The sequence below is a fragment of the Anneissia japonica genome, unplaced genomic scaffold (genome assembly GCF_011630105.1).
Source record: "Anneissia japonica isolate Jap-2015-1 unplaced genomic scaffold, ASM1163010v1 scaffold4988_len2956909_cov206, whole genome shotgun sequence".
NCBI lineage: Eukaryota > Metazoa > Echinodermata > Crinoidea > Comatulida > Comatulidae > Anneissia > Anneissia japonica.
In genome coordinates, this window is record NW_022696345.1 from 2,706,891 (window position 1) to 2,721,041 (window position 14,151).

General features: G+C 34.1%; 1 long non-coding RNA gene across 1 annotated transcript; it reads right to left on the reverse strand.

The window, feature by feature from the left end:
- Window positions 1-10,814: 10,814 nt before the first annotated feature.
- Window positions 10,815-13,563, reverse strand: LOC117101926. The gene is made up of 3 exons (XR_004444339.1): window positions 13,088-13,563; window positions 11,119-11,214; window positions 10,815-10,903 (listed from the first exon to the last, which is right to left on the reverse strand). It is a non-coding gene; the product is annotated as an uncharacterized LOC117101926 (long non-coding RNA).
- Between the last annotated feature and the right edge of the window lie 588 nt (window positions 13,564-14,151).

Genomic DNA, 14,151 nt, shown 5'->3' on the forward strand with positions numbered 1-14,151 from the left:
GTACTGAAAAATAACAATGCTGTGGAAAAAATGTGTGGATCTCAGTAGGGATACAAATTTGTTCAGCAACATCTAAAAACCAGACGTAAGTACCAGAGCTTTCGGACAACACTAGTCCTTCCTCAATGGCAAATACTTATAGGCCTATTATTTTATAATACTACCGTATACATTTGTTTTTTATTGGTGTTGTTCTTTTGTCTATTCCCGATGTTAATTTTATCAAGTACCGGTACGGTATGTTTTTGTCATTTCATTTCAGTAACATTTACTTCATAATGGTTTGTGGAAAACATAGCTCATAAAAAAATTATAATAATCTCTTAATAAGTAATAGAGTAATAAATTATACAAGAGACGCAGATAAAAGTACGAAATTAGACCGTCACAGGGATCAAAACTAGAAGTTGCGCTTGTCTCATATTGACCCCTAAAACAAATTATAATTAAAAACGAGCAAATAATTGATGAATTAATAAACTGAATTGAACTTCAATATTTCCCATCAATACTGTACCGACATTTTTGATAGAACAATAATATTTTAACGTACTGGACTGTCACCCGAATTATACTTAAGGTCGTACTGATTCTTTTGAAATGAAAACACATTCTTTACGACTTACGTTCTCACTAGTTTATTTCGAAGAAAATTTGGACTGACTAGCTTGGGACTCGCCAGCAGACGACCACCTTTGGCGGGAACAAAATTTGATTAGCACTTAGGCCACGCGCCAAATCAGTGTGGGACTATAACTGGGACCTAAGCTAGGTTTACATGTAGTGTTTGTTCACCCAGCATGTTATACAAAAGAACAGACAAGCCCGCTATCAGTATCGTATCATGGAGCTCCATGACCGCATCAAAACAATGAATAGGTACTATGTGGAAAAAGTTTTTATTAAAGTTTCCCGGATTTTTCCCTTGTATTTCGATATACAAATGCGCTGTAATTCCGTTCAAAAATTTTGATTTAAAAACGCCTGCTGTGTGCGTGTTGTGACAATGATCCAACCACAAGCTCCGGTACAGGCCTCTGTGATTTAACCCAAATGGCATGCCAGATTTTCCGCCTGCCAAGCTTTTGTGGTCACATGGGATGTGTTGGATAACCAAAGAGTTATACAACGAGGACTTTCCCACACTCGTCTAGTACGAACAAGTCATATTTCATGGCAGTAAGCGTGTAGGAATGTGTATTATAAAGCCAATCTACCCTCACGCACAGTTAACCTTTTTGAACATAATATGTAGGATGTGCGTACGCGTTCATGTTTTGGTACCGAGGAAAACGCATCTCCTGGGACACGTGTAGGTCGGGTGTAGGCCTACTTTATGCCGACTTGAAAACAAAATTAGAATAATTTGTTTTACTATTATAGTACTATTTACTATTATCAATGTTATTTCTAATTAAATTAATATTTCTTCAATGTTATGTTTATGTTACTTTTATTTTTAGCAAAGAAAATTATAGATTGTAGATTATAGATATAAATATGATATTTTGGCAGACGCAAACGAAATTGTTTAGATTGGCAGTGAAAATTAGGTTTTCCAAACATTCCCATTTCTTTCTTTTTGACAATAATGTAGATCTGAATGACAGTTTATTTGCTATCTGGTAATAATAGTGATGAATGTTCCAAACTCTAACTAAGTCGTCAGCAAAATATTAAAGATGCACTGTTATGTAATAATGTTATGCATATTTTTTATTTCAAGTAATATAGTGTGTATCATTTAACTTTTAGTAACTGTTCTGCCTCCCTACTTTCCAAATCCGACTTTAACGTACGTACCTCCATGGTTGAACATAAAACGAGCGATATGAGTTCCAAGGGACACGAGGGCGTGAGAACCACTAAGGGACACGAGAGGGCGTAAGTTCCACGGGGACACGAGGGCGTGAGAACCAAAGAATATCCATGACCTGGCATCAATCATCCTAAGTGCATAGGTAACCTTCTCATAAAGGAAGCCGACTTTATAGACTTTTATAGTTTTGTGTCAAAAGTCTCTCACATTCTAAATAAAAGAGGTTCGCTATGAAGTTTGGGTAGCGTAGTCAACATCCGACCGGTGCCGCTACCAGTTTCGGGACTAGATAAACAGAGGCGTATCTAGAAGTGTTGAAATGGGGGTTGGGGCTGATGGGGGAGGTGAAGTGGGATGGGGGAGGCGACTGGGGATAGCATTTTTAGGGGAGGGGACGACGTGCTCCCCTGCCCGCTCACCCCCTAAATACGTCACTGGTGCTAACTTATAACAACTGGATACGATATATAAATAGTTATGTGAATTAACGTAACTATTAAAACCTTTCTGTAGCTTTCTCATAATACAACATTCAGTTTCACAATGTGTTGGATTTAATGTTTTATGCCATATTTTTCTAAATAGTCTGATGCAGTTAAGTGTATTTATTTAGTTTTTATTGTATGAGTTTATAATTTAGTACTCAGAAGTGTAGTTATAGGCCTATACCAGGAAAAATTTGATTCTTTGAAGACATGTGTTATAATAATGATGTAGGTTTGTTATTGAAAATGAGTAAATATTGTAGTGCTTGTTGTGTTAATTTGGTATTCCTAGCTAGTCTAGGCCTAGAGTAGGATAAGTCTAGCGCGACATGCGGACGTTGGTACGAGTAGGTTAGTCTACAAACGTCGCCTAAAGTAATTGATTTTACCCGGCAGAACGATTCCTAGTTTTGGTGAACTTCAAGTCTTCCTATAGCTTTATGATTTACATATTAAAAATGATCATTTTATTGAGAAAACTGTTTGTAATAAGTTGATTTTGAATTCTAAAATGTACCGGTATGTTAGCTGATTTTACATTAGTACTTTTAGCATTTTAACTTCTTAAAAATGTTATTGTTTGTTTCTTAAGGAAATTGCTGTCCCCCAATGTTGATATTTCATTTCATATTTTTATTCTTCTGTTAATGAAAGCGACTTTGTTTGGAAGTTATGCGTGGTTATTACCTAATTTAAGATAAATCGATTACAACGTACAATAATATGAATCTGGCTGGAAAATTATATCAAGATAGAGAATATCATATAGTTCCCACCCACTAAACGCATCTTTTGCTTGGCTACCCTCGGGTAAAAGGTTAAAATCACAAACACGTAGAACAAATAGATATTTCAACTCATTCGGACTACCCATTAGAATTCTTAATCAAAATATCAAATAAGTTTTAGATCTTAATTATTGTATTGTTGTTCATTATTTTGTATTAATATTTTTTTGCGATGTGGTGAATTTTTTTATTTTTATTTTTTATTTTTTTCTTTTTCTACTTTTGTAATATTAGCTAAGTTTGAATTCATTGTACATTTTATGTTGTGTCTGGAAAAAGCAATAAAACAAACAAACAAACAAATTGATTTACGAAAGGACGTAAATAAAGAAATCTTGAATCTTGAATCTTTTATCCAAAAATTAATAGGCCTACTGTTTGATAACATTTGTCTCTGATATCGAGAAATAGACTTAGGCCCTATTTTGTGTTTGATTTCGAGCAATAACAACATAATAAATTGCATGATAATGCCGATATTTCGTAAAAAAGTATTATAATTTGTTGACATATTTGTAGACATATTTGGCCTACAACACATTATTATTACAGAGTGTAGAGCCTATGTTTGATTTTACCATCGCGCGGGATCGGACTAACTTGTCTGCGATATTTTTACGTGTTAAGAATATTTATACGGTTATTTTCATTTATATATGAACGCACCAGATGATATAGGCCTATATTTTTTTTATAATAATCTCAACATTTCATGATAAAGAGTACAGGCCTATACATTGAAAGTTGAAAAAAGGGCAAACATTTAAGAAACTGTGACAAAAAGAACATTTCTCTCAAACTTTAGGCCTAATTATTTTTAACAATGAAGAAAAAAGCCATATAGATAACTATATAGATAACATCATAGAAAGCAACCTATTATGGTAAGCACGTACAGACTGTATAATGTTTCAGATAAGATTTGAGTGCCACCGATCTAAAGGTGTATGTTAGAATAAATATTATTTTTATTTTATTGGATGCGCCGTATTTCTGTGAGAATCGAATTCATAATATCATTAATTTACGTAATCTTATATTTCATGTAAAACCTCACAATAAACAACCAATGGTCTTTGTTTTAAAAACTGCTTATTTGGCGCGATTTTAAAGTTCACATTAAAATGTGCCATCATCTACCAGTACAAAATACTCCAAAAGGCCTGGTATTGATTGATTTATTGATTAAGTAAATTAGTAGATGTAGGCCTATTAAAAATGTTTAATATCAAAACTGAAAAAAAAGAGTAGCCGTTAGAGGGTGCTATAAAAATGTACCTACTAGAGTTCCTATAAAGAGACCTACCTGATGCGGTACCGGTGGGTTTTTGTAAATTAATAATTAATTGCCCCTTTAACCGAAAACGAACAAAACTACTATAGAAGGAATGAATGAATGTATTTATAGTTACGCAACTTCGTTAGAGATATTTAATTTAAATTTCGCAGTGGAAGCTGAAGTAGAATAGGATTTTATAACAGTAACTGTGAAACATAGGCATGGATGAGACTTGTTGAATATAGGCCTATCTATTTAAATTAAGTTGTATACCGTGACTGAATAACGAATACAGTAGAACCCCTATTAAGGGGACACCTTCGGGACCAAAAAAGTGTCCCCTTAATAGGGGTGTTCCTTCCTGAATAGTGGTACCCCTATTCAGATCAGGGGACACTAACCAAAAACGTGAAATTGGCCCCTTAATAGGGGTTTTTTGGCATGTTTTCGTATAATGATGACATAGGCCTAGATTTTTTATAATTTTATTTTAATTGACCTAAGAATGAGTTACAGTTTAACTGTAACTATCCTATAACAATAATTTGCAATGCAAAAAATCATTTACTTGTAGGTGACAATCCCTTTCACAAGACAAACATACACACATGATGCTTTACACAAACTAAATCTCAATATGTAATTAAAACTACAAAATTTGTGTATTATCCCGATATTGTGTCTTTATGCGAATGCAAGGTTAATGACCAAATTCTTTTTTTAAATAATATTATTGAGCTTTCTATTGGCTGCACAAGATAGAATACTATTAATGGATGTTACCAACTTAGAAATCAGGGTGCAGGCTGTCTGGATAGATTAGAATCCTATATTAAAGACACAAAAAACGAGAAAGCTCCATGGTTAATGGTAAAAAAATTGACAAGATTCTATTTATACGAAGTAACACATGCACTAGGCATCCAATGCCCATTATAAGGTTGGAAACAATTCTGGTTTGATGTTAAGTTTATTGCTCAAAACGTGTCAATATATAAATTTGAATGATTTTTTCCATATTTTGTAACTACTGTAGAGTGATTTTACCATTTTTCACACTCAAAAAGTGTCTCCGTCCCCTTGATAGGGGTTGGCTATAGTGTTAAAAGATATATTGTCCCTAGTTTCAAAGAAGAGTGTCCCCTTAATAGGGTGTCCACTGCTAGGGTGTCCCAAAGGAGGTACTGTACTATTATAGATTAAATGACCTTTGCCCTCAGCTATTTAATGGAATCTTATCGACCTAAAGCTCTATCCACACTATCAAATTTACTTTGACAAAAAAATGTGACAAGCCCATATATAGTAATGCTATGCCTATATATGGTCATGATGCGATGTCATCATGCCCATATATGGGCATATCACACTTTTTTGTCACACAAAATTTGATAGTGTAGACAGAGCTTAATAAAAATTCTTATTGGATATTTCACATTTAATAGATAGACATATCATTATCTTAGTCATACAATAAATAAATTAATATAGTACGGTATAACATTGTAGTGTTTGCGGTTGATGTACAGTATTGGGTGAATATGCGGCGATTATAATGAGGCGGTGCAGTCAACGATCAAATCTTCGAAAATGAATCTCAAACGCACTAGATTTTCAAAGGTCGTTGGTGCAGGTACCGGTACATTATATTTAGCGGCGTTTCTCCGTATTTTTTTCTAGATGTTTCCATCCATAGGGTATTTTTTCAATTCGGTTATCTCGCAATTCTCTATTTTTTTCCTTTCTGTTCAGTGTTGAGATAGTAACTTAATCTCACTGAGTGTTGCTCTCTTGTGCGTAAATTAATTTTGTACCGCTTTTTAAGTGTTATTTATTCCTTGTGGTGGTAGAAGATTTTATCATTATTTTCATCATCATTCAACAGATACCGGTAAGCCGCTTGGCCCCAAGCTAAATGATTAACAACTTTTGAGAATTTCACACATTTTTATTCCTGTTGTTCTGATTGAGAAATGGGGTTGAAATAGATTGCCGGCAACCAAAAGCCCTTTGGTTTATTTTAGATACTGTATAAGTTAAGGTGACGAGGCGATTGTTTGTTTAGTGTTGTTCTTGTAAAATTCATTATTTTATTGGTCGCTCCTCATCAAAAACCAAAAATATATAGGCCCTATGCCTAATATTAGGCTAGGATTTGAAACCTTTTAAATCTTACTTAGGTCACCGACTCTTCTTTTCTGCTTCCTCTTCTTTTTCCCAATCTGTCTTCACTATTTTATGCATTCGTTTGCATTGAATTTATTTATACAACGTTGGTGTTTTTACCATTCAAACTTAAGGCAACATACATTTTCGCTTCATGCGTTTTAGCGTTATATATATAATAAAAGGGTTGTCTTAAGTCTGGAATTTTTAATGGCATTGTATTAAGCGATAGGTGCCTAACTATCAAAGTAAATGCGACCAAAACCTAGTACAGTATTGTGCGTTTGCAATGAATCAAACAACTTGCCACCTACGTAAAAGAGTCCCTGTAATTTTAACCATACCACTATTAATAGAGTCGATCACATGATCGTTAAATTCACAAATATTGATAACTGTGATAGCTACTGTACCTGATTTCCAATGTGAATGTTTACGTAATGCGATATATTCGTTCGGCTTTCTTAAAAAAGTAATTTTGTATTGAAAGGGACTACAATACAAAACCAGTAACACCCATTGTATTTGAGTTAAACTGAGCCAATAATGATGCTGTAGATTATGATCCAACAAAGCCTCTTAATATTAACTATTATAGTATCATCGGCTGTAGGATCTGTGGCCAAAAAAAACTGCGTTCGCGTTGCACCTGACGTTGTGACATGTGGTGTGCGCAACAGGCCTAGGCCTATACTATAGGCCATTGCTAGCATGCGCATGTAAAAGGCTGGAAATGTTATGTCCAGTGGCAGATTCAATGGGCCCAGCCACCTCCCCCCCCCACCCCTCTAACTAAAAAAAAATTAAATTAATATCAAATTGTAAGTCTGAGTACCATTTCCGGCCATCTGCCACAGTCATAAATTGTCTTACCTCAGCCCAAACCATGGTTGGGCTGAGATCTTCGATCTGTCAAAGTCCCTCCCTGGCCCCTCTCAATTTCCAATTATATATCCACCACTGATGTTATCACATGCATCTATATAAACTGTTAAATACAAACTATCAAGTTGACAGGATGAAAACAGGTGTGCAGAAATGCATTGTGGGAGACGGGCCAGCGATTGATGCCACACTCTTACACGTGCATTTACACCCTCTTATCTTCTAAACGACCCTACAAAAGTTAGGCTTGTCCTCGACTTGTGTGCATTTCCCACGACCTGAAGTAAGTCTGATGACAGGCGTAAATAAACCACTAGAAATCAAGCCTCTATTCATGGAGTACAAGATAAACGAGTCCGCGCATTCATTAAGTAAATACTCAATCGACACCTTTGGTAATTTCGGTATGCAGTAAGATTAGATCATGAAGCTATCTCTCAATAACTGGATGCTGTCTAGTGACACGTATAGATGATTTTGTCCGGTGACATGTTCAGTATACAATGGGGCTTAGCTATTGTTGTCTAGCGACACGTATAGTTTTCTCAAGCCTAAATAATAATACTAATTTATTTGGACATGCACTTCTGAATCGCCAATGTCGACATTTAAACTACAGTACACAAATTACCACCCGGTGCTAATGTTGAGTGACTGGCAACGAACATGATGACGTATAGGCCTACTGTACTTCTTACAGAAGAAAAATTTAACTTGTTAGTAGGCCTATATTTATTTAGGATTATAATAGAGTATTTTTTCCGTATTTGTCTCATTTAAAATTGAAATTTAAAATTGTTGGCTGATCGCTGGGTGTTCGTGGTAGCAACAGTACAGCACTTATTTGAGACGTAAACCGGGTTTGAGGAAAATACCAAACGCTCGAAGTTATTTCTTACCGTAAAAGTTCGTTATCATTAAATTATTCGTTATTTTTTACTTATTTGTTGTTATTATTATTAGATTATTGTTATCATTATCATCATTATTATTATCATTGTTATTATTTATTATTAAATATTAATATTGTAAACGAAAAACTTGATCATATGTCTGTAGCATGGGAAGAATCTTTCTTGCAACTAAAGGGTTACACAGTGATAGAATGATGAGTTATCTTGTCGGTAAAAAATACATGTCGGTAAATAAATAAAAAATCGTTATAAATATTATTCTTTATAATTATTTAGCATTATTCGTTAGTATTACTTTAATTATTGCCATAACCTTGCCATTGTAAGCGAAAAACTTACTCATAATGTCCAGTCTTCCATTGAACGACAATGACGTCTGTAACATGAGAATTCACGTACGTATACTTGTGTCCGAGAATCTTTCTTGTAACTAAAGGGTTACTACAGTGATGATAAAATGATGAGTTATCTTGAGGGCTTCCGTGCCCACAGTTCCGATAATAATTTTTTGTATGGATATTATATCGAAGTATAATGAATGAATGAATGAATTAATTAATTAATAAAAAGTTGAATAACTCAAATTTTTTGCTCATCAAAAACGATAATGTTGAATTTTAGGACTAAAACGCAGTATGATGACGGCACGTATTCAATACCGGTAGTATTCAGTTAATCCATAATTACACCCTAGAAATTTGTCATCGGTATTTATATTCGAATAACCCAATAAGATATACCGGTAGAGCCTACAGTCTTTTTATGACAAAAGACGCACTAACCGTAACTTATGTCGGACTTATACGGATAGTTTATTAATAATATAACCGACTGGGATTTCCTTCATTATTGATATTATGTCTCATTTGTTAAACCACAGATACTATAATAGGTAGCTACTATAGGAAAGTAGACATTTCGGTAAACACTCATTGATACCTTGAAATAGTTACACATTTACGTACAAAATGTATGAATTGAGGCATGAAGATCTATAATACCACTATGGATGAAGTAATTAAGTACGTTGATGTAATCTCCCTGTCACTGTGACCTTGCAAAAAGTGTAAGTAACTGCACAAATACAAAGAGTCAAATACAATATCGATATTTGTACAAAAATTACAAGTTATATTTTATAAAACATAATTTCGTCCTTTTCACAATATTTATTACATAAATTAATCGTATATGTACACTGTAGTATTAATTTGCTATTTTACATTGTACAAGACAAATTTTAATGATGTTCTGTAGTAGTAATGTAATACAATAGTTTAAAAATGTTTTATAAAATATATTTTAAACTACAATCAGGGCTGGTAATACACATATTTGTTCTAGTATACATTACGGTACTTTCTATCAGGAACAAATATACAGATAAAGGCATATAGTTTTTTCTTGTTAGTTGTCTACGCAATTTAGTGAATAAATCATGAATAAGTCCTAAGCAATAAGGAAACCTTTAGCCTGATTTTCTGCAAAAGTTCACTGTGGGTATAGTTTGACCTAAATGATTTGAACTGATAAAAGCAAAGCCATGGCACTGAAATTCAACTGAAGAAAAAATGCATCCTAGTTTCTTAATCAATCATTAAAAATTTTATACTACTATTAAAGAGAAGAAAATTACGTGAACTATCATTAACCGTTCACCCCAGGTTCCTGAGTGATGTCAAAAGGGAGGAGCATAAAATTCTGAACATAGGCCTACATGTGGAAATTTAACCTTTTTTAAAGTGTTCAGGCTAAGCACTGACCAACAGTATCGGTCTACAGCCCTGCAAAGAGGCCATAGCATTATGCGCGAATGCGATGCGAAGTCGTCTATTATTCTTATTATTGTTATTATTATTATTATTATTATTATTATTAGTAGTAGTAGTAGTAGTAGTAGTAGTAGTAGTAGTAGTAGTAGTAGTAGTAGTAGTCGTAGGTCTAGTAGTAGCAGTGTGTATCTAGGGGAGGGCGGGGAGGGGGGGGGTTTCTGATGCACCGACGAGGGGTCCGATTTCCAAGACGAAAGCAAAATGGGCGTGGTTGAGCTTCGATGAAAAGGTTTCAAAAGTGGTCCTGTGTGGTTCTGGGTGGTCCTGAGGGAGAAGCCCCGAAAATTTTGACAATTTAGGGGTTTCAAAGGCTTACTTAATCGATTTTAGAGTCTACTAATATGTAGAAAATACATATATGTTTTTTCTCCCCGACGAATTGTGCTTTTTCTCCCGGGGGGGGGGGAGCCCTCCCCGACGGCCCCAAAAACCCCTTATTATCTATTTAAAATAGGCCTATGTATGTATATTAATATAGTTGAGCATATCTTTAAAAGTTGCCAATGGATGGATCTCAACCTCATCTGTACTAGAATGAAGATAAAAAGGAAGAAAATATCATGGAGACTGTTGAGGAGAGGACTCCCCTGAAAATCTGTCATGCTGAGTGGGACTTCCTGTTTAAATATCAATAAAGAAAGACGTACCTTGAGCTTGAGAACGGTACACTTCTTTTAAATGTTTTACTGTCATCTCCAGTATGTCAGCTTTCTCCATCTTCGAATGCCGTGATGTCTGCAAATTCACATACAAGATCAACATTAACAAAATAACTGTATTTGTTCTTTACGAAAATTAGGGGTTATCAAATGACTTATTTTCCAATGCTTCCATAGGCGTAGAGATCGTTATTTGGCCTTCCCATGCCTATAGGCCTAAGTACATGATGACAAGCATACTTACCGGTACATATTTTGATAAGATTGTAGCAATGTTGATTTGTCACTTACATTTTTATTATTAGCATCCAGTATCAAAGACTTTAATTGCGTAAGACTATCGTTAATTCTGGCTCGACGTCGTTTTTCCATCAGCGGTTTTGATGACTGAAATTCAGAATAACTTGTTTACCATAAAAACGTTGAAGAAACTTGTATCGTGTGTTAGCCTACTTTGTATGTTTTGTTGCACGCATAACATTGGTAGCTAATGACCGTATTCATTCAATTTATTTCATATTGTTTTGAAAATAATAACTAACATTTTAAATCATGCACATTATCAATTACCGTAAGGTATGCCTTTCCTAAGCTAGTGGTGTAAAAAAAAATATTCAGAAAAATGTGCGTAGTTAGATACAACGATGTACCGTAATAGGCCTAGACTTAATTCCAATGTACAGTATCGGTATATTAATAAACCAACACTTTCTTTTTTTAAATAAGAACACACTTTATAGGAACACTAAGGCTGAAATTGCTTACAAATTAAGAACAAATTGAGACTCAGAGGTAAAATGCCAAATTTTTTATTTTTAAAAAATCGAAAAACCAAAAAATGTGACTATACTCTATAGGTATAATACAGTATAGTGAGGTAATAATGTTTTATGTTCGAAAAGTGTTTAAAATAAGAACAATATAAGAAAATTTTGAGCCTGAAATTATTAAACAATTAGATCACTTGAGCCTAGGCAAAATTTTACTGGTTCTTTAAAAAAAAAAGTGTAGTCGATTTGTTTACTCTGTTGCTATGTTTTGTTTTAAATTTGTTTTTGAGATATTTTACTCTTCAATTGTTGAAAGTGTCTTTGTTTTTTGATAGGCCTATTAGGTATTGTTTAGTTTAGTTCCTTTGGAAACTGACTATATAAAGTATTGAATAGAGAAGGTAAATTAATTTTAATTATAACTGGTTTCACCGGTACAGTATTGTGTCGCAGAAATAAACGGAATCTACACTTTATCATTCCATTATATTAAACAGGAATAGGCTTATATTTTTAAATCATATTCATTTACGGTACAGACAATTTTGGATAGACCTACAGTTATTTTGTTAAATAAAATATAACACTGCATTCAAGAACATTGTCCTATATAAATGCAAATCTCAACAGCTAATAATAATTATAGGCCTAATTAAACAAATGTAACCGTAGGCCTATATGCTGAAGAATTAAGCTTACTTTTCGTTTGATAGTTAACGTTTTGTTTTTATTTTTATTTATATTATAAGGTTCACCATAATAATGCCAGAAATCTCTTTTTATTAAATAACGGATTATTGATTTTTAAAACTACTGTAAAAAACAGGCAATAGGTCTATTTATTGAAATTATATTCCCCTTCTGAATAAATTGTTGCTAATAATAGAATGATAAAATACAGAAAAAAAATATTTACAGCCTTGCAGCGGGGCTAATTTCAAGGTCTGATCGATACATTCCACAGGGCCTAGTTACTAGAACCGAACTTGATCTCCTTGTGCGCGTGACGTGGTTTCCATGACAAATGGTATTATTAAATCCACAGGTTTGTAATTAGATTAAGCCTAATCGCTATAATTCCTAAGATATTGTTCATTTCGTTAGAATCAAATAAAAAAAATAGGCGTTATATAAATTATCGATATTTTATAAGCAATCGCCACTGAAAGAGAAATAGGCCTATATGAAACAATTCTTGGAGATTTTACCGTGAACTTTCGAAAGAAATTTCTTCATTGCTTGAAAATATCTTTAATTTAACAAGTATTACATTCATACAGTTATTGCTTATTAAAGAATCAAGTTCTTGTCACGTATAAATATTGACAACCAAATACAGTAAGCTATTTCGAGAGAGAAGATATGCGCATTCGGTAGAGGTTGTGCGAACTATTAGAAAATGCATGTAAACCGTAGTTCTATTTAATTGTTTTATTTACAAAAAAAAACAAAAAAAAAACAAGGATTGCATAAGGTGATGTAACAATTACCTTCCTTCCTATCGCGTATCGTTCTCTCTCAGGTGGCATCTTACCGTATCTCTATTTTTTTCGCTATAGAACACTTGTCATATTACTCTCTAATTTGCGTCGAAATGATTTCTTGTCTGTTATTATTTGTAAACAAACTAAATTATCTCGATTACGACACGAACTTCAATGCGCATGCGCATTTGAAACACAAAGCGTGCAAGGGTTTAGCGATTTTTTTTTAGCGCAAGAAAACCAAAGCGTTAATCTCTTTATTAAGTGCGACCTGTGAGAAAGATGGGCTCAGGGTTTTCCCAACGCATTCCTCTACACTTTTGGTCTAGATAACATTATCGCTACAACAATGCACAAACCACACCATTGTTGTACAAGTTCCGCCGCCCTGCCGAAACCCAGCTTAACAAAAGAATAGACCCAATCCTTGTGTCTGATTGGCTGCAAGATTCTCTTCTGCCAATCAAGCGAAGGTAATTATGCCTGACAGTTGACCTACCTTTGATCTCGTCTTACCTGTATTTTAGGCGTACACGTGCCTGTTCAACGGCTCACTCCAATGAGCGAGCCAAAACAGAGGGAACGTGGGAAAACCACGCCCACCAGGTCCCCTGGTTAGGCTCCGAGTAAACATCGCGGTGAACCTAAAAGATTCCTAAAATAAGTTGCTTAGCAATGGCGATGTGGCGATGTCCTTCCTGTTCATCAAGCTTAAAATCAATATATCATTCTCATATTTAATTTTATTAGGCATTCACCATTTCACAGAACCTAAGAGTGGATGATCCATAATCAAAATATATAGGCCCTATTTGGTGCATTCAGAAATACAAAAAGGCGGTGAACAGTTTATGTATACCGCAAGCACATGAATATTTATATCTCTTTAAAAAAAAAAAAAAGAATCAAAAAGTTATTCAATTTCCAATGACACATTTAACTTCCAAAGACAAGGCATTAAAAAAAATCAATTCCCATTGTAGTACAGACGGTTTATTACTAAAACTTATTAATTGATTAGGGTAAACTAATTCAACGATCTATGCTAAAGATGAGCAAATTCTTTCAAA